Consider the following 19724-nt stretch of genomic DNA (forward strand, 5'->3'; position numbering starts at 1 on the left):
TATGCATTGCTTTGCTGCCACGTGATTGGCTGATTAGATATTTACATTAACGAGAAGGTGTACTGAGTAGGCATTCCCTTTTTATTCAAGGAAAATAATGTGTTTCACATACCTTTGGAAACAACTTGCACAGCATATAATCTCAGCCTTCTTATTAGCTAACTCTCTTAATTAGTTGTTTATATTTAAAAAAAACATTAATTCAAATTAATCTGTGGAAACCGACAATCACAAACAAACAAAATGCTAGAGGATCTCGGCAGGTCAGGTAGCATCTGTGAAGGAAAATAAGCAGTTGACGCTTTGGGCCAAGACCCTTCACTAGAACTGACTCACAAAGTTAAAAATGAAAGTATGGCAAGTTTAGGCTGTAAAGCAGAGACATTGAGATTGTAAACGTTATACTCATTTACTGAATGTAAAATGGGCAAAGCATTGGCATGGGCTAATGCACATGAGTTTCGAAAGGAAAAAATCACTCTTTGCCAATCTTACTGAATTCTTTGAAGAAACAACAGAAAGTCTAAACGAGAAAATTGTGGTAGATAATATGTAGATGAATTTTCAGGCATTTATCTATGAAGTTCAAACTGAAGACCATGGGTAATTAAGATTTAGGTAGCAGAGTGGACAACAAAACAGTTACTGAGTCTGGAAATTAAGGTTTATTTCTCGGACCGTTTCAAGGAGAGTAATGATATTTCACAGGGATTGGTGTAGAAATTATTGCGGCTTACAACAGTGGAACTGGAGATATATATTCCAATATGGATGTGAGAGAGTGTATTCTGGGGCAATAACTAAACCATACATTGCTTTGATGATACAAGTCTAAGCAGATTAAAGGAACAAAGGCATCTAGAAATACAATTGTGAATGTACTAAACACATCAAGCAATTAAAATGAATATCAATCACTGAAGAAAATTTCTGGAGGAATAGGAGTAAAATACAGAAACCTTGCTGTATTAAATTGTACTGTAGTTAGATCACATTTGATGGCACTCTGCATAATTCTGGTCTCTTTTTTTTAAACAAAAGAAAGAAGTGTTAAAAAAAAGGTTTATGAGACTGACATCAGACTGAGAAGATAAGGTATCAAAACACATTGTAGTTATTCCTCTGAAAGTATAGAAGGTTGAGGTGATTCTTTTTAAGATCATGAAGGATTTTAATAGGTTAGACTGGACAAAATTGTTCCACTTATGGAGGGAGTATAAAAGGCATCATCGATAGATTATAATGAATAACAAATCCATGAAGAGTTTGGAAAGATGTTCAGAATGTCGAGCACACTAACATTTGGGGGTGAAATTATAAATTAGAAAGGAACAGAATAATATATAGATAGGATTAAATTTGTTGGGGAAGCCTTGTTTAGAGAATTAGCAGTGGAAATTAATTCTTATCTAGTTCCATCTAGTCCAAGCCAAACTATTATCCTGCCTCGTCCTGTCCTGCAGCTCCACCATAGCCCTCCATACCTCTTTTGCTGAGGAATTACAAGCTGATAGAATTGGAAATTCATTTAGATTTGAAATTCTACAACTCAACTCACCTCAATATATTAAGTTTTGTGGAGTCTGATGTCACCTTTGGACAAGGTGTAGCACCCGCTTAGACCCCAAGCAGGGAGCAGGTGGTGGATGGTCAGATAAGCAACCGGTGCATATCACAAGTCCTGGTCATGCGACCACTGACACCAGGCAGACAATCTCTGAAGAGTATTGATAATGGCTGGGGGTTGGGGGGTGGGAACATCACTCATCTTATAAAGACACTGCCCAGGAGAAGGAAATAACAAACTAGAGAAAATCTGCAGATGCTGAAAATCCGAGCAACACACACACAAAATGCTGGAGGAACTCAGCAGGCCAGGCAGCATCTACAGAAAAAAAGTACAGTCGATGTTTTGGTCCGATACCCTATGGCAAGACTGGAGAAAAAAAGTTGAGGACGGCAATGGCAAACTACTTCTGCAGAAAAATCTGCCAAGAAGGATCATGGTCATGGATAGAGAAAAGAATATAAACAGCAGTGTGGGGTGGAGGGGGTGGGGGGTCTTCCCCACAGGCAAAAAACAGATTAAAGACCGATGGAAGACCACGATCACCCATGTCATACAACACGACACATACTGACGATGACTCATACAGCCAGATTTGGGAACAGCTTCTTTCCAACTGTGATAAGACTGCTGAACGGTTCCTGACCCGGATCTGGGCCGTACCCTCCAACTATCCGGACCTGCCTCTCGGTTTTTTTTTGCACTACCTCACTTTCCATTTTTCTATTTTCTATTTATGATTTATAATTTAAGTTTTTAATATTTACTATTGATTTGTAATCCAGGGAGCGGGAAGCGCAGAATCAAATATCGCTGTGATGATTGTACATTGTAGTATCAATTGTTTGGCGACAATAAAGTATAAAGTATAAAGTAAAAGTATAAAGTATAATGTATGATGATGATATCTAGTTCAGCCTGCAAATACCTTTTGCTAACTTTGAGATGACATGAAATGCTACTTGTTAAACATAAGAGCTTTAGCAGCTAAAGCCATAAAAAACAAATTATTTTAAAAGGCAGTTCAGTTTTAATTCACTTGTATTGGAAAACTTAGCGTACAGAAGTGATAATCTAAGTGGCCCATTGCACACTCCAAATAATTACCAGTTTAATTAGATTTAATGAAAAGAAAATTGGGTTGGATGGGAAATAGATGACCGGTATATTATAAGCTGTTTTATGTCCCATCTGAAGTTATGATTCACCATTGATAAATGAATGCAGCATTTGTGCTTCTTTCCACAACAAGAATCAATCATCAACATAAACACAAGAGAGTCTGCAGAAGCTGGAAATCCAGAGTAACACATACAAAATGCTGGAGAACTCAGCATTTATGGAGAGGAATAAACATTTGATATTTCAATCCAAGACCCTTCATCAGAATCAATCATTTTTGTAATATTTGTGTATTAAACCATAATTCATTCCAGTATTAAATTTGAGCCTTAATGTTATTCTTTGCACTTGTATATTGTGATGTGGTGTTTCACTTCATTCTCCATTCAGACTTAATGTTGTTGATGACCCCCATTTCTTTGACCTGTTGGGAATGAAGTTGACCTAATCATCTCACACAATTTGGTCCTATTGCTGTCAGATCTATTTACTTGGGGAATATAATGTAGAGCAGCTGGGACATGCACCAAGAACTGGGTGGAGCATCCAGATAAGTAAAGAGGAACATTGGTACACTGGCGCTAGGGAAATAAACTGATCTTGCTATTGCCCAAATCTACCAATTATATTCCAACAATCACTCAAGACCTGTTCCTATTCAGCTGGTACTCAAAAAAAAATAGAGCAAGATTATGGAATTTTAATTCCTAAGTCTTCAGCAAAAGAGAAAGTCAATATACCCAATGCTGGATCCCAAGAGAAAGAATTTGTAGAATGCCAACGAGCTGGCTTTTTAGAGCAGAGTGTGGTGAGCCCACTGGGGAAAAAGGCAATTCTAGATTGGGTGTTGTGCAATGAACCAAATTTGATAGGGAGCTTAAGGAAGGGAACACTTAGGAAGCAGTGATCATAATATGATAGAATTTGACCTGCATTTTGAGAGGGATAAGCTATAATTGGATTTATCAGTATTATACTTTAGTTACAGTAACTACAGAGGCTTGAGAGAGTTGCTGACCAAAGTAGATTGAAAGGGGACACCAGCAGGGATGATGGTAGTGTAGCAAAGGCTGGAGTTCTGAGGGTAATTCAGAAGATATAGGATTGCTTCTTCCCAATAAAGAAAAAGCATTTTAAAGTGAGTATGAGACGATAGTGGCTGAAAAGGGATGTCAAAGACACCATAAAAAAACGAAAGAATATAGCAAAAGTTAGTGGGAATCTAAGGAATTGGGAAGCTTTTAAAAAAACAACAGAAGGCACTAAAAAAGCAATAAGGAAATAATATGAAGGTAAGCTCGACAATAATATAAAACACGTTAACAAAATTTTTTCAGATACATAAAGAGTAAAGGAGAGTCAAGAGTGGACATCAGAGTACTGGAAAAAGATGCTGGAGAGATAGTAATGGGAGACAAAGAAATGACAGATGGACTATATAAGTATTTTGTATCAGTCTTCACTGTGGCATGCCAGAAACTTGGGAATGTCTGGGGATTAAAGTGGATATTGTCACTCTTACTAAAGAGAAGGTGTTTGGGAAGCTGAAAGGTCAGAAGTAGATACAGTATATCACCTGGACCTGATGGACTACACCTCAAGGTTCTGAAAGAGATAGCTGAAGAGATTGTGGAGGCATTAATAATGATCACTCAAGAATCACTAGATTCTGGAATGGCTCTGCAGGACTGGAAAATTGCAAATGTCTCTCCAGTTTTTAAGAAGGAAGGGAGGCAAAAGATCGGAAATTATAGGCCAGTTAGCCTGATTTCAGCGCTGGCAAGGTTATAGTCTATTATTAAAGATAAAGTTTTGGCATGATTGGAGGCACATTATAAGCCATGGTCACCGTGGCTTCTTTAAAGCGAGATCTTGTCCAATAATTTTTTTGTTGGAGTTTTTTGAGGAAACTACAGGTAGGGTAGACAAATGAGAGTCTATGGATATTATTTACTTGGATCTTCAGAAGGCCACACATGAGGCAGCTCAACAGGATAGGAGTCCATGGTATTGTAGAAAAGATACTAGCATGGATAGAAGATTGGCTGGCTGGAAGAAACCAAAGGGTGGGAATAAAGAGGGAACTTTCTGCTTGACTACTGGTCCACAGGGGTTAGTGTTGGGTCTGCTACTTTTCACGTTATATGTTAAATATCTGGATGATGGAATTGATGGATTTGTGGCCATCTTTGCTGATATAACAGCAACACACCACCATCTCCAGGAAGGGGCAACACACCACCATCTCCAACTTCCCCCATCTCCAACTAAGCACACTAAGCATATTTTTCCCTCCCCCTACACTCTTTGCTTTCCACAGGGATTGCTCCCTACGCGACTCCCTTGTCTGTTCATCTCTGCCCACTGATCTCCCTCCTGGCACTTATCCTTGCAAGCAGAACAAGTGCTACACCTTCCCTTACACCTCCTCCTTCACTACCATTCAGGGCCCCAAACAGACCTTCCAGCAGAGTCTGCTGGGGTCATCTATTGTCTCCGGTGCTCCTGGTGTGGCCTCCTGTATATTGGTGAGACCTGATGTAGATTGGGAGACCGCTTCACTGAGCACCTACACTCCATCCACCAGAAAAAGCGGACTCTCCCAGTGGCCACCCATTTTAATTCTACATCCCATTCCTATTCTGGCATGTCAGTCCATGGCCTCCTCTACTGCCATGATGAGGCCACACTCAGGGTGGAGACGCAACACCTTATATTCCAACTGGGTAGCCGCCAACCTGAAGGCATGAACACCTATTTCTCGAACTTCTGGTAATACGTCCCGCCTCTCCTTCACCATTCCTCATTCCCATTTCCCTCTCTCATTTTATCTCCTTACCTGCCCATCACCTCCCTCTGGTGCTCCTCCCGCTTCCTTTTCTTCCATGGCCTTCTGTCCTCTCCTATCAGATTTCCCCTTCTCCAGCCCTTTATTTCTTTCACCAATTGACTTCCCAGCTCTTTACTTCTCCTCTCCCCCTCTCCCGGTTTCACCTATTACCTACTGCCTTGTATTTCTTGCACCCCTCTCCCACCTTCTTACTCTGACTTCTCATCTTTTTTCTCCAGTCCCGATAAAGGCTCTCAGCCCGAGACATCAACTGTTTACTCTTTTCCATAGATGCTGCTTGGCCTGATGAGCTCCTCCAGCATTTTGTGTGTGTTGCTTGGATTTCCAGCATCTGTAAATTTTCTCTCGTAGATGAAGAGGCCGATAGTGTTCAGGAAGAAGGAAGTGTGCAGAAGGACTTGGACAGATCAGGAGAACGGGCAAAGAAGTAGTTGATGGAATATAGTATGGGGAAGTATAAGGTCGTGCACTTTGGTAGAAGGAATAAAGGCATGGACCATTTTCTAAACAGGGAGAAAACTCAGATATCAGCAGTGCGAAGTCCGAGTGCAAGCTTCCTCAAAGTTAACTTGCAGGATGAGTCGATACTAAGGAAGGCAAATGTGTTTTTAGTATTCATTTCAAGAGAACTAGAATATAAAAGCAAAGATGTAACACTGAGACATTATAAGGCATTTGTCAGATTATATTTTGAGTACTGTGAGCAATTTTGGCCTCTTATCTAAGAAAAGATGTGCGAAGTTTGGAGAGGATCCAGAAGAGGTTTATGAGAAGGCTAACATATGAGGAGTATTTGATGGCTCTAGGCCTGTACTCAACGGACTTCAGAAGAATGAGGGGGATTTCATTGAAGCCTATTGAATATTGAAAAGCCTGGGTAGAATAGACATAGAGAGGTTGCTTCCAATATTGGGGGAACATAGGACCAATGGGCACATCCTCAGAATAGAAGAACATCCCTTTAGAATAGAGATGAGGAGGAGTTTCTTGAGCTAGAAGGTGGTGAATCTGTGGAATCGATCGCCACAGATGGCCTTGGAGGTCAAGTCATTGGGTGTATTTAAAGCAGAGGTTGATAGGTTCTTTACTGGTAATGGTGCATAGATTATGGCAAGAAGGCAGGAAAGGGATAATAAATCATGCCTGATCAAATGGCAGTGCAGACTAGATGGGCTAAATGGCCTAATTCTGTTCCTATTATCTATGTGGGTCTTATGGCTGAACATTGTAAGGATCTTGAACATTGTCAGAAAACAATCATGTTTAATTCAAGGATAGAAAAATTTTCATTGGCTTGATGCCCATAGCTGACATCACAGACAATCCATGACTGCAATCCTGCCTGTTAATGAAATTCAGCATTTTTCTTCCAAATTGTTATGGATGCCATTAATCAAGCTTAAACCAGAGGAAGTTATGTCATTTGTTAATTTATGATGTCCATATAGAAAAGAGTGAAATCTATTACCTGTAAGAAAATATCCATTTAGTGAAGGTTCAACGTATATGGAAACAACCAGAGGCATAATAAATTGGAACAAGCTGTGGTCTGCACAACTAATTATACATTTTAATGAGCAGTGAGCAATTATCGTAATAGAAAAACCTTGGACCTTATCTTTGATCCACATTAGTGGGCATATTTGGACTAAATTTCTGCATGTGACCAAGCTAATTAAATCACAAAATCTCTAAACTAGCCGATCGATTCACCAGTTCATCCAAACCTTTGGTAATCAAAACAATCGTGACTATATATTCACTCTAAACTGGATTGAAATGTTAGCCTGATTTATGCACTATTGTTTCTAAAGTGGGACGAACTACTAAATATACTGATGAATTATTCATTAATTAATTGTCCATTACGCCGCTGGCATTTAGGGCAACAATTAAAGTCATCTTCATTTCTGTCTGACCTTGGCCACGTAGAAAGAATCTTCATTGTTGTGTCCGTAACAATTTATTTTTGACCAGTCAGGGTCATTAGCCCTGAGGTGAACCCCCAAACCTGGTGGATCAGTGGACCACTCATAGTCCAGTCTCTACCCTTTGACCTGCTTCGCATGGGTGACCCTACCAAGAGCCAAATTTCAAAGCCCTTACTCCAGCCAACAGAGCTCTCCAGGTTATTGAAGCATGCAAGTCTCCAAACCGTAAAAAAAGGTTGTGGTCCTTTTGGAGGACTAAATATACTGGTTTCAGACTAATTCTTCTGCACAAAGAATGATTGACTTGGCAGCATGGTGGTGCAGCTGGTATAACTGCTGCTTCACACCTCCTGTGACCCAGGTTCAATCCTGAGCCCAGGCACTATCAGTTTGAAGTTTGCACATTCTCCCTTGGGTTTCCTCGAGGTACATTGGTCTCCTCCCTGATGCCAAAGACATTCTGTCTGGTAGGCACATTGCTCTGAGTGTGTGAGTGAGTGGTAAAATCTGGCAGGAATTGGTTGAGAATGCAAAGAAAGCAAAGTGGGATTGGTGTAAGTATGTGCATGATAGTTGGTGTGCATTTCTCTTCACTATTTACACCTCAGACTTCAACTACTGCACAGAGTCTTGTCATCTTCAGAAGTTTTCTGATGACTCTGCCATAGTTGGATGCATCAGCAAGGGAGATGAGGCTGAGTACAGGGCTACGGTACAAAACATTGTCACATGGTGTGAGCAGAATTATCTGCAGTTTAATGCGAAAAAGACTAAGGAGTTGGTGGTAGACCTGAGGAGAGCTAAGGTACCGGTGACCCCTGTTTCCATCCAGGGGGTCAGTGTGGACATGGTGGAGGATTACAAATACCTGGGGATACGAATTGACAATAAACTGGACTGGTCAAAGAACACTGAGGCTGTCTACAAGAAGGGTCCGAGCGGTCTCTATTTCCTCAGGAGACTGAGGTCCTTTAACATCTGTCGGACGATGCTGAGGATGTTCTACGAGTCGGTGGTGGCCAGTGCTATCATGTTTGCTGTTGTGTGCTGGGGCAGCAGGCTGAGGGTAGCAGACACCAACAGAATCAACCAACTCATTCGTAAGGCCAGTGATGTTGTGGGGATGGAACTGGACTCTCTGACGGTGGTGTCTGAAAAGAGGATGCTGTCCAAGTTGCATGCCATCTTGGACAATGTCTCCCATCCACTACATAATGTACTGGGTGGGCACAGGAGTACATTCAGCCAGAGACTCGTTCCACTGAGATGCAACACAGAGCGTCATAGGAAATCATTCCTGCCTGTGGCCATCAAACTTTACAAATCCTCCCTTGGAGGGTCAGACACCCTGAGCCAATAGGCTGGTCCTGGACTTATTTCCTGGCATAATTTACATATTGCTATTTAATTATTTATGGTGCAACTGTAATGAAAATCAATTTCCCCCGGGATCAATAGAGTATGACTATGACTATGACTATTTAGTGCCAAGTCCAGGCAATATCATTTGTGAGAGAACATGCGTTTAAGGTGAAAGATTAAACAATTAATTTAGCGATACAGTGCGGAATAGGCTCCTCTGGTCCATAGAGCCTCACCATCCCAGCAACCCGGATTAACCCTAACCTATTCATGGGGCAATTTACAGTGACCAATTAGCCTACTCGGTATGTCTTTGGACTGTCAAAGGAAACCAGAACACAGGGACAAAATACTTTATTATACTTATACTTCATTGTCACCAAACAATTGATACTAGAACATACAATCATCACAGCGATATTTGATTCTGCAGTTCCTACTCCCTAGATTACAAATATTAAATATTAAAAATATTAAAAATAGTAAAAATTAGTAAATATTAAAAATTTAAATTATAAATCATAAATAGAAAATAGAAAAATGGAAAGTAAGGTAGCGCAAAAAAAACTGAAAGGCAGGTCCAGATATTTGGAGGGTACGGCCCAGATCTGGGTCAGGATCCGTTCAGCAGTCTTATTACAGTTGGAAAGAAGCTGTTTCCAAATCTGGCCGTATGAGTCTTCAAGCTCCTGGGCCTTCTCCCGGAGGGAAGAGGGACGAAAAGTGTGTTGGCTGGGTGGGTCGTGTCCTTGATTATCCTGGCAGCACTGCTCCGACAGCGTGCGGTGTAAAATGAGCCCAAGGATGGAAGATTGGTTTGTGTGATGTGCTGTGCCGTGTTCACGATCTTCTGCAGCTTCTTTCGGTCTTGGACAGGACAACTTCCATACCAGGTTGTGATGCACCCTAGAAGAATGCTTTCTACGGTGCATCTATAAAAATTAGTGAGGGTTGTGGGGTGATATACTGCGTCCGGTGCTCCCGATGTGGCCTTTTATATATTGGCCAGACCCGACGCAGACTGGGAGACCGCTTTGCTGAACACCTACGCTCTGTCTGCCAGAGTAAGCAGGATCTCCCAGTGGCCACACATTTTAATTCCATATCCCATTCCCATTCTGACATGTCTATCCACGGCCTCCTCTACTGTAAAGGTGAAGCCACACTCAGGTTGGAGGAACAACACCTTATATTCCGTCTGGGTAGCTTCCAACCTGATGGCATGAACATCGACTTCTCTAACTTCCGCTAATGCCCCACCTCCCCCTCGTACCCCATCTGTTACTTATTTTTATACACACTTTCTTTCTCTCACTCTTCTTTTTCTCCCTCTGTCCCTCTGAATATACCCCTTGCCCATCCTCTGGGTTCCCCCCCCCCCGCCTTGTCTTTCTTCCCGGACCTCCTGTCCCATGATCCTCTCGTATCCCTTTTGCCAATCACCTGTCCAGTTCTTGGCTCCATCCCTCCCCCTCCTGTCTTCTCCTATCATTTTGGATCTCCCCCTCCCCTTCCAACTTTCAAATCTCTTACTCACTCTTCCTTCAGTTAGTCCTGATGAAGGGTCTCGGCCTGAAACGTCGACTGCACCTCTTCCTAGAGATGCTGCCTGGCCTGCTGCGTTCACCAGCAACTTTGATGTGTGTTGAGGGTTTTAGGGGACAGGCCAAATTTCTTTAGTTTTCTCAGGAAGTAAAGGCGCTAGTGGGCCTTCTTGGCAGTGAACTCTGCTTGGTTGGACCAAGTCAGGTCATTTGTGATGTTGACCCCGAGGAACTTAAAGCTTTTGACCTGTTCCACTTGCGCACCACCGATATAAACTGGGTCGTGCGGTCCGCTACTCCCTCTGAAGTCAACAACCAATCCCTTCGTTCTGCTGACGTTGAGGGATAGGTTATTGTCTTCGCACCATGTCACCAGGTTCTTAATTTCCTCTCTGTACTCAAACTCATCATTACCCGAGATACGGCCTACAATTGTTGTGTCATCAGCAAACTTATATATTGAGCTTGATGGAAACTTGGCTACACAATCATGGGTGTACAGTGAATACAGCAGGGGGCTGAGTACACAGCCTTGTGGGGCACTGGTGCTCAGAGTGATTGTAGAGGAGAGCTTGTCCCCTATTTTTACAGCCTGGGTCCTGTCTGTGAGGAAGCTGAAGATCCAGCCGCAGATCTGAGTGCTAAGGCCCAGGTTCCGGAGCTTAGGAATCAGTTTATTTGGAATGATGGTATTAAAGGCAGAGCTGTAGTCAATGAAAAGGAGCCTTACATATGCGTCTTTATTCTCCAGGTGTTCTAAGGAGGAATGTAGGGCCAGAGAGTTGGCATCTGCCGTTGACCTGTTGCTCCAGTAGGTGAATTGCAAAGTGTCGAGGTTGACCGGTAGGCTGTGGTTGATGTGTGCCATAACCAATCTCTCGAAGCACTTCATAGCAATTGATGTCAGAGCCACAGATCGATAGTCATTCAGACATGCCACCTTGCTCTTCTTCGGCACCGGGATTATTGTTGCCTTCTTAAAACACGAGGTGATCTTAGACTGAAGCAAGGAGCAGTTGAAAATGTCAGCAAACACTCCAGCTAGCTCACTTGCACAGGCCCAGAGAACCCGTTCTGGGATGCCATCTGGGCCCATCACCTTCCTTGGACTTATCTTCAGGAAGGCCCTTCTAACGTCCTCCTCGGTGACGATGAATCTCGATTGCACCAGATCTGGTTCATCCGGAGGGAGCCGGACGCTCCTCTTCTGTTCAAATCTTACGTAGAATACGTTAAGTTCATCAGGAAGAGAAGTGCCACAGTTATTGATATTCCCAGCCTTTTCTTTGCGCCCCGTGATCTCATTTAGACCCTGCCATAGTCTACTGGCATCCCTCTGGTTAGCCTGGGCTTCCAACTTGGCTCGATATTGCCTCTTGGTGCCCTTAATGGCTTTCCGGAGTTCACGCCTGGATTCCGTGCACACATCCCATGGGGAGGGCATACAGAGATGCCTCACAGACAGCCCTGGAACTGAACTCTGAACACTAACGCCCCGAACTGAAATAGCGTCGCTAACCGCTATGCTTCCGAGGGAAGGAGGTGTGAGGGGCATGTTATTTAACTCAGAGAGGGGTAGGTGCTTGGGACAGGCTGCCAGGGGAAGTGCTGTACAACAGTGACATTGAGGAGGCTGTTCGACAGACATATGAATTGATCTTTGAGTAGGTTAAATGGTTGGCACAACATTGTGGGCAGAAGGGCCAGTACTGTGCTGTAATGTTCTATGAATATGCAGGGAATGGAGAGGTATGCATCATATATATGCAGGGGAGATCTGGTTTAATTCAGTATTGTGTTCAGAACAGACATTGTGGGAGAAAAGATCTGTTCATTTGCGGTACTGTTCGAAAGGTTCAAAGGTACAATTTGATGTCAGAGAAATGTATACAATATACATCCTGAAATGCTTTTTCTTCGCAACCATCTAGAAAACAGAGGAGCGCCCCAAAGAATGAACGACAAGTAAAATGTTAGAACCCCACCCCACGCCCCACAGTTCCTCCCTCCCGTGCCTAAGTGGTAGCAAGCAACAATCCCCCCTCCCCCCACCGGCAAAAAAAAACTCCATCAGAGCTGCCACCGAGCACTAAAGTGCAAGTAAAAACACAGACTTGCAGTTACCCCAAAGACCACATTGTTCACCCGGCATTCGACATACCACAGGTTCTCTCTCTCCCTAATAATGGAGAAAGAGATGTCCCTATTTTCACAGCGAGAGAGAAGACATAACAAACAACTCTCTGGTTTAATGCTCGATATTGAATAAAAATAACAAAAATGTCTGTTTTCACTCTGCCAGCTGTGGGAGCTTGCAATGTACATAGTGGCTGCCACATTTTCTATAGTACAATACTGACTGCACTTTATATGTACATGGTTGATTCTGAAGCCCTGAGGGAGATGTAGAGGTTGCTATAGAACTGCAAAATCTTCCTTCCTCCTCATTTTCTTTCCTCCTAGATTATTTCTGCTTGTTTTACCAAGGAAGTGAAAATCTGGGAAATGTACAAGAGGCTAATGTTAAATCAGCTATTTTATATGCCCCTGTAAAGACAATATTGCTGTCTTTTGTGTGAACACTTCACTAATATCAGTCCAAAATCTGTCTCTTTCCAATACAAGTCCACCACTACACTGTGATGGTTGTATTCTGGATTTAGGAGTTCAATGCTGTTAGTATATACCCACTCACAGGTTTTAAACAGTCACAGATGATCTATCAGCACCGTTGATTCCACCTACTTATATCTTCATATTACAAAATGAAATTGCTTTACATCCACAGTTTTCTGAAATCATTTAGCTTTTTAATGCTTATGTTATTAGATGTCTCTTCCTGTTGGTTTGATGTTTTCGCCTGTTGCTGATTGGAAAATAAGTGTGAAAGCTGGATAATTAGACAAAAACAGTTTTCTCTCCTTTACTATCAGATTATTAAATCACTGACGTGAATTTCAAGTGGTTTTCTCAATCTGAGGAACCCCCAGCCAAAGAAGTCATCCTGCCTCCACCCACCCCCTGAGCCTTTGTCTCATATTCTGGTTGTAGATCAGGAGATTTCTAGTGGGAGCAGTAAGCAATTAACACATTGGCTCAATTAATTGATGAGTAATCCTGAGGACTGGGTTAAAAAAATGACCAAAGTTCAAATCCCATTACAACAGCATGAAATTTAAACTTAGTTGATATCTTGAAATTTGCGGTAATTGTTTTTGTGATTTTTGAAAATAAATCATTCATTAATGTCCTTCAGGAGTAAATTCTAGGTTAGTTCTAATTGCTCTGGCCTATCTGTGACTCCAAAGCTCATCATCTTTTGTGATGCTGAGAAGTGGCCTAGCGATCTATTTAGTTAAACAAACCTCCCCAGAGGTAATTGGAGAGAGGCAAGAAATCCCGAGCTTGCTAGTGATGTCAGATTCTAAAAAAATTAATAAGTTAAAAGCAATCTTCCAGGAAGGAGACAGAAACCCTGCTATCGATCACAGCACGTGTAATGATACAAAGTAAATATGCTTCCTTAATCTTAGATTTGCAATTTCTGCGCATTGTCTGTTTGAAATAGTGAAAGGAAGAAGAAAATTTGTTATTGCCAAAAAGATAGTCAAAAGTGGGCAATGGAAAATCCAAGGAACAAAATTTCTCATTTTCCTGCTATAAATTCAGAGACAATTGCGTCAGCGGTTTCATAAAATGCTTAATGCACTTGTGAGGTTCTGTGCACGATCTCCGACAACCTCCTTGGATTTAACTCCACTGAGGTGACACACTTAGTGCTGTGAAATCAGCATTGGAGATCTGGAATCTAATCTAAATTGTCTGAGGGAATGGGGGAAGTAGCAAGCCAGGAAGTGTGCAACAGACTGTGAAAAGAGTGCTTGTCTGATTTAAGTGCGAGTCAACTTTGTTTACTACTATGCCTATAAAAAATATTCACCCCCCTCCCCCAGAAGTTTTCATGTTTTATTGTTTTACAACATTGCAACACAGCGGATTTAACTTGCATTTTTTTGACGGATCAACAGAAAAGATTCTTTTGTGTCAAAGTGAAAACAGATCTCTACAAAGTGATCTAAATTAATCACAAATATAAAACATAAAATAATTGATAAGTATTCACCCCCTTGAATATGACACACCGAATCATCACTGGTGCAGCCAATTAATTTTAGAAGTCACATAATTAGTTAAATGGAGATCACCGTGTGCAGTCAAGGAGTTTTAATTGTTTATGGTAAAAATACACCTTTATCTGGAAGGTCCAACTGTGGTTGAGTCAGTATCCTGGCAAAAATTACACCATGAAGGAAAAAGAACTCTCCAAGCAACTCCACAAAAAAGTTTTTGAAAAGCACATCAGGAGATGGATACAAGAAAATTTCCAAGTCACTAAATATCCTCGGAGTGCAGTTAAGTCAATCATCAAGAAATGGAAAGAATATGGCACAGTTGTACATCTGCCTAGAGCAGGTTGTTTTCAAAAACTGAGTGACCATGCAAGAAGGGGACTAGTGAGGGAGGCCACCAAGAGACCTATGACAACACTGGAGGAGTTACAAGCTTCAGTGGCTGAGGTGAGAGAGACTGCGCATACAACAACTGTTGCCTGGCTGCTTCACCTTTATGGGAGAGTGGCTAAGAGAAAACTACTGTTGAAAACAAAAATCACATAAAATCTCATCTAGAGTTTGCTGGAGGCATGTGGGAGACTCTGGAGTCAGCTGGAAGAAGCTTCTATGGTCTGATGAAAACAGAATTGAGATTTTTGGCTATCAGACTAATTGCTATGTTTGGCATAAGCCAAACACTGCACATCATCAAAACACACCATCCCTACCATGAAGCATGGTGGTGGCTGCATCATGCTGTGGCGATAGACAATAGACAATAGGTGCAGGAGTAGGCCATTTGGCTCTTTGAGCCAGCACCGCCATTCACTGTGATCATGGCTGATCATCCACAATCAAAACCCTGTTCCTGCCTTCTCCCCATATCCTTTGACTCCGCTATCTTTAAGAGCTCTATCTAACTCTTTCTTGAATGAATCCAGAGAATTGGCCTCCACTGCCTTCTGAGGCAGAGCATTCCACATATCCACAACCCTCTGTGTGAAAATGTTTTTCCTCAACTCCATTCTAAATAGTCTACCCCTTATTCTTAAACTGTGGCCTCTGGTTCTGGACTCCCCCAACATCAGGAACATGTTTCCTGCCTCTAGCCTGTCTAATCCCTTAATAATCTTATATGTTTCAATCAGATCCCCTCTCATCCTTCTAAATTCCAGTGTATACAAGCCCAGTCACTCCAATCTTTCAACATATGACAGTCCTGCCATCCCTGGAATTAACCCAGTGAACCTACGCTGTAGTCCCTCTATAGCAAGAATGTCCTTCCTCAAATTTGGAGACCAAAACTGCACACAATACTCCAGGTGGGGTCTCACCAGGGTCTTGTGCAACTGCAGAAGGACCTCTTTTCCCCTATACTCATCTCCCCTTGTTAAGAAGGCCAGCGTGCCATTAGCTTTCTTCACCGCCTGCTGTACCTGTATGCTTCCTTTCAGTGACTGATGAACAAGGACACCCAGATCTCGTTGTACTTCCCCTTTTCCTAACTTGACACCATTCAGATAGTAATCTGCCTTCCTGTTCTTGCCACCAAAGTGGATAACTTCACATTTATCCACATTAAACTGCATCTGCCATGCATCTGCCCACTCACCCAACCTGTCCAAATCACCCTGCATTCTCATAACATCCTCCTCACATTTCACACTGTCACCCAGCTTTGTGTCATCAGCAAATTTGCTAATGTTACTTTTAATCCCTTCATCTAAATCATTAATGTATATTGTAAATAGCTGCGGTCCCAGCACCGAGCCTTGCGGTACCCCACTAGTCACTGCCTGCCATTCTGAAAGGGAGCCGTTAATCGCTACTCTTTGTTTCTTGTCTGCCAACCAATTTTCTATCCATGTCAGTACCCTACCCCCAATACCATGTGCTCTAATTTTACCCACTAACCTCCTACGTGGGACCTTATCAAAGGCTTTCTGAAAGTCCAGGTACACTACATCCACTGGCTTTCCCATGTCTATTTTTATAGTTACATCCTCAAAAAATTCCAGAAGATTTGTCAAGCACGATTTCCCCTTCCTAAATGCATGCTGACTCAGACTGATCCTGCTATTGCTATCCAAATATTGCTATTTCATCTTTTATAATTGACTCCAGCATCTTCCCCACCATTGATGTCAGACTAACTGGTCTATAATTGCCTATTTTCTCTCTCCGTCCTTTCTTAAAAAGTGAGATAACATTAGCCACCCTCCAATCCGCAGGAACTGATCCTGAATCTATAGAACATTGGAAAATGATTACCAATGCGTCCAAGATTTCTAGAGCCACCTCCTTAACTACCTTGGGATGCAGACCAACAGGCCCTGGGGATTTATCAGCCTTCAGTCCCATCAGTTTACCCAACACCATTTTCTGCCTAATGCGAATTTCCTTCAGTTGCTCCATTACTCTAGGTCCTCTGGCCACTGTTACATCTGGGAGATTGTTTGTGTTTTCCCTAGTGAAGACAGATCCAAAGTACTTGTTCAGCTCGTCTGCCATTTCCTTGTTCCCAATAATAATTTCACCCGTTTCTGTCTTCAAAGGCCGAACTTTGGTCTTAACTAATTTTTTCCTCTTCACATACCTAAAGAAGCTTTTACTATCCTCCTTTATATTCGTGGCTAGCTTACCTTTGTACCTCACCTTTTCCCCAAGTATTGCCTTTTTAGTTATCTTCTGTTGCTCCTTAAAAGTCTCCCAATCCTCTGGCTTCCCGCTCATCCTTGCTATGTTATATTTCCTCTCTTTTATTTTTATACTGTCCTTGACTTCCCTTGTCATTCACGGTCGCCCCTTACTCCCCTTAGAATCTTTCTTCCTCTTTGGAATGAACTGATCCTGCACCTTCTGTATAATATCCAGAAATACCTGACATTGTTGTTCCACTATCATCCCTGCTAGGGTATCTTTCCAGTCAATTTTGGCCAGCTCCTCCTTCATGGGTCCATAGTCCCCTTTGTTCAACTGTAATATTGACACTTCCAATTTTCCCTTCTCCCTCTCAAATCGTAGATTAAAACTTATCATATTATGGTCACTACCTCCTAATGGCTCCTTTACCTCGAGTTCCCTTATCAAATCTGGCTCATTACACAACACTAAATCCAGAATTGCCTTCTCCCTGGTAGGCTCTAATACAAGCTGCTCTAAGAATCCATCTCTGAGGCATTCCACAAGCTCCCTTTCTTGGGGTCCAGTACCAACCTGATTTTCCCAGTCTACCTGCATGTTGAAATCCCCCATTACAACCGTAGTATTACCTTTGCGACATGCCAATTTTAACTCTTGATTTGACTTGCACCCTATATCCAGGCTACTGTTTGGGGGCCTGTAGATAACTCCCATTAGTGTCTTTTTGCCCTTACAGTTTCTCAGTTCTATCCACACTGACTCTACTGTTTCACTGCAGCAGACCCTGGAAGGCTTGTGAAGGTTGAGGGTACAATGAATGCAGCAAAATATACGGACATTCTGGAGGAAAACCTGATGCAGTCTGCAAGAGAACTGCGACTTGGGAGAAGATTTGTTTTCCAGCAAGACAATGACCCCAAGAATAAACCCAAATACACACAGGAATGGCCTAAAAACAACAAAATTAATATTCTGGAGTGGGCAAGTCAGAGTCCAGACCTCAATTCAATTGAGAATTTATGACTAGACTTGCAAAGGGCTGTTCACTCACAACCTACATGCAATCTGACAGAGCTTGAGCAGTTCTGTAAAGAAGAATGGGGAAAAATTGCGGTGACCAGATGTGCAAAGCTGATAGAGACCTATCCACACAGACTCAAGGCTGTAATTGCTGCCAAAGGTACATCTACTAAATACTGACTCGAAGGAGGTGAATACTTACGCAATCGATTATTTTGTGTGTTAGATTTGTAATTAATTAAGATCACTTTGTAGAGACCTGTTTGCACTTTAACACCAAAGAGTTTTTTTTCTGTTGATCGGTGTCGGAAAAAGCCAAGTTCAACCCACTGTGATTCAATGTTGTAAGCAATAAGACATGAAAACTTCCAAAGGGGAGGGTTTGAATACATTTTATAGACGCTGTATATGGAATCCTGATGTAGTGTTGATATTCATGTGGACTGGCAACTGTGCACTGTGAATTGAGAGTACTGACCAGTGATCCTGAAAGTATCCTGCTGAGAGGCATAGTAAGCGTGGATAGCCAGCACCTCTCTCACAGGGTAGCAATGCGAGAATGCATAATGTCAAGGTGATTGAAGAAGAGCACAGGGGGACGTCAGAGATAGGTTTTTTACACAGTGAGTGGTGAGTGAATAGAATGCACTATCAGGCCTAGCGGTTAGGAACATTGAAGAAACTCTTAGAAAGGCACATAGATGAAGGAAACTGGAAGGTTATAGGCAAGGGAAAGGTTAGATTGATCTTGGAGTAGGTTAAAAGATCAGCTCAACATTATTTGCTGATTGGCATGTACTGTGCTGTACTGTTCCATGTTCTTGGTGATGTCTGTTACTTTTCAAGTAGGGTGCCGTGCACAATCCTGATTTGATGGAGATGGACGCGAGAGCACGGAGAAACATCTGGTGAGACTTCTGAAATGTCTACCTCGCTGCTGCTGTTACTGTGTGGTCCAGAATCTCCGGAGGGGAAGACCTCGAGTCCTCGGCTTCGCTTGTTGCTCGGCGGCCGGGGCGGGGTTGAAGTGCTCGGCAGAGGATGGCGCTCGGAGAGGCTGTGTCGGAGGCGTGAAGTTTTCGGACTGACTCAGAGTCCGCTGCGGTCGGGTGCTTCCAATAGTGCTGCATCGGCAAGTTGGCGGCACTTGGAGGTTCATGGCAAGGAGAGTTCCTCCCTTCTGCCGCCTGCATGAGATGCTGAGTCTATCGGGACTTTGAGACTTTTTTTTACCGTGCCCATAGTCTGCTCTTTATCAAATTATGGTATTGCTTTGCACTGTTGTAACTATATGTTATAATTACGTGGTTTTGTCAGTTTAGTCTTGGTTTGTCCTATGTTTTTCTTGTGATATCATTCTGGAGGAACGTTGTATCATTTTTTAATGCATGCGTTTCTAAATGACAATAAACGAGGACTGAGTGTCCTCATAATCTAATCAAATCACAATAATAAGTTCTCTGGTGTCCTTGAGGAGAAATGTGAATATCTCCAGATTCACTAGTAACCCTGTCCTTATCCTTATACCTCCATTTAATGTGGGACCATTGCATCTTCTCTCTTCTCCTTAGG

Source organism: Mobula hypostoma, chromosome 9 (genome assembly GCF_963921235.1).
Source record: "Mobula hypostoma chromosome 9, sMobHyp1.1, whole genome shotgun sequence".
Classification (NCBI taxonomy): domain Eukaryota; kingdom Metazoa; phylum Chordata; class Chondrichthyes; order Myliobatiformes; family Myliobatidae; genus Mobula; species Mobula hypostoma.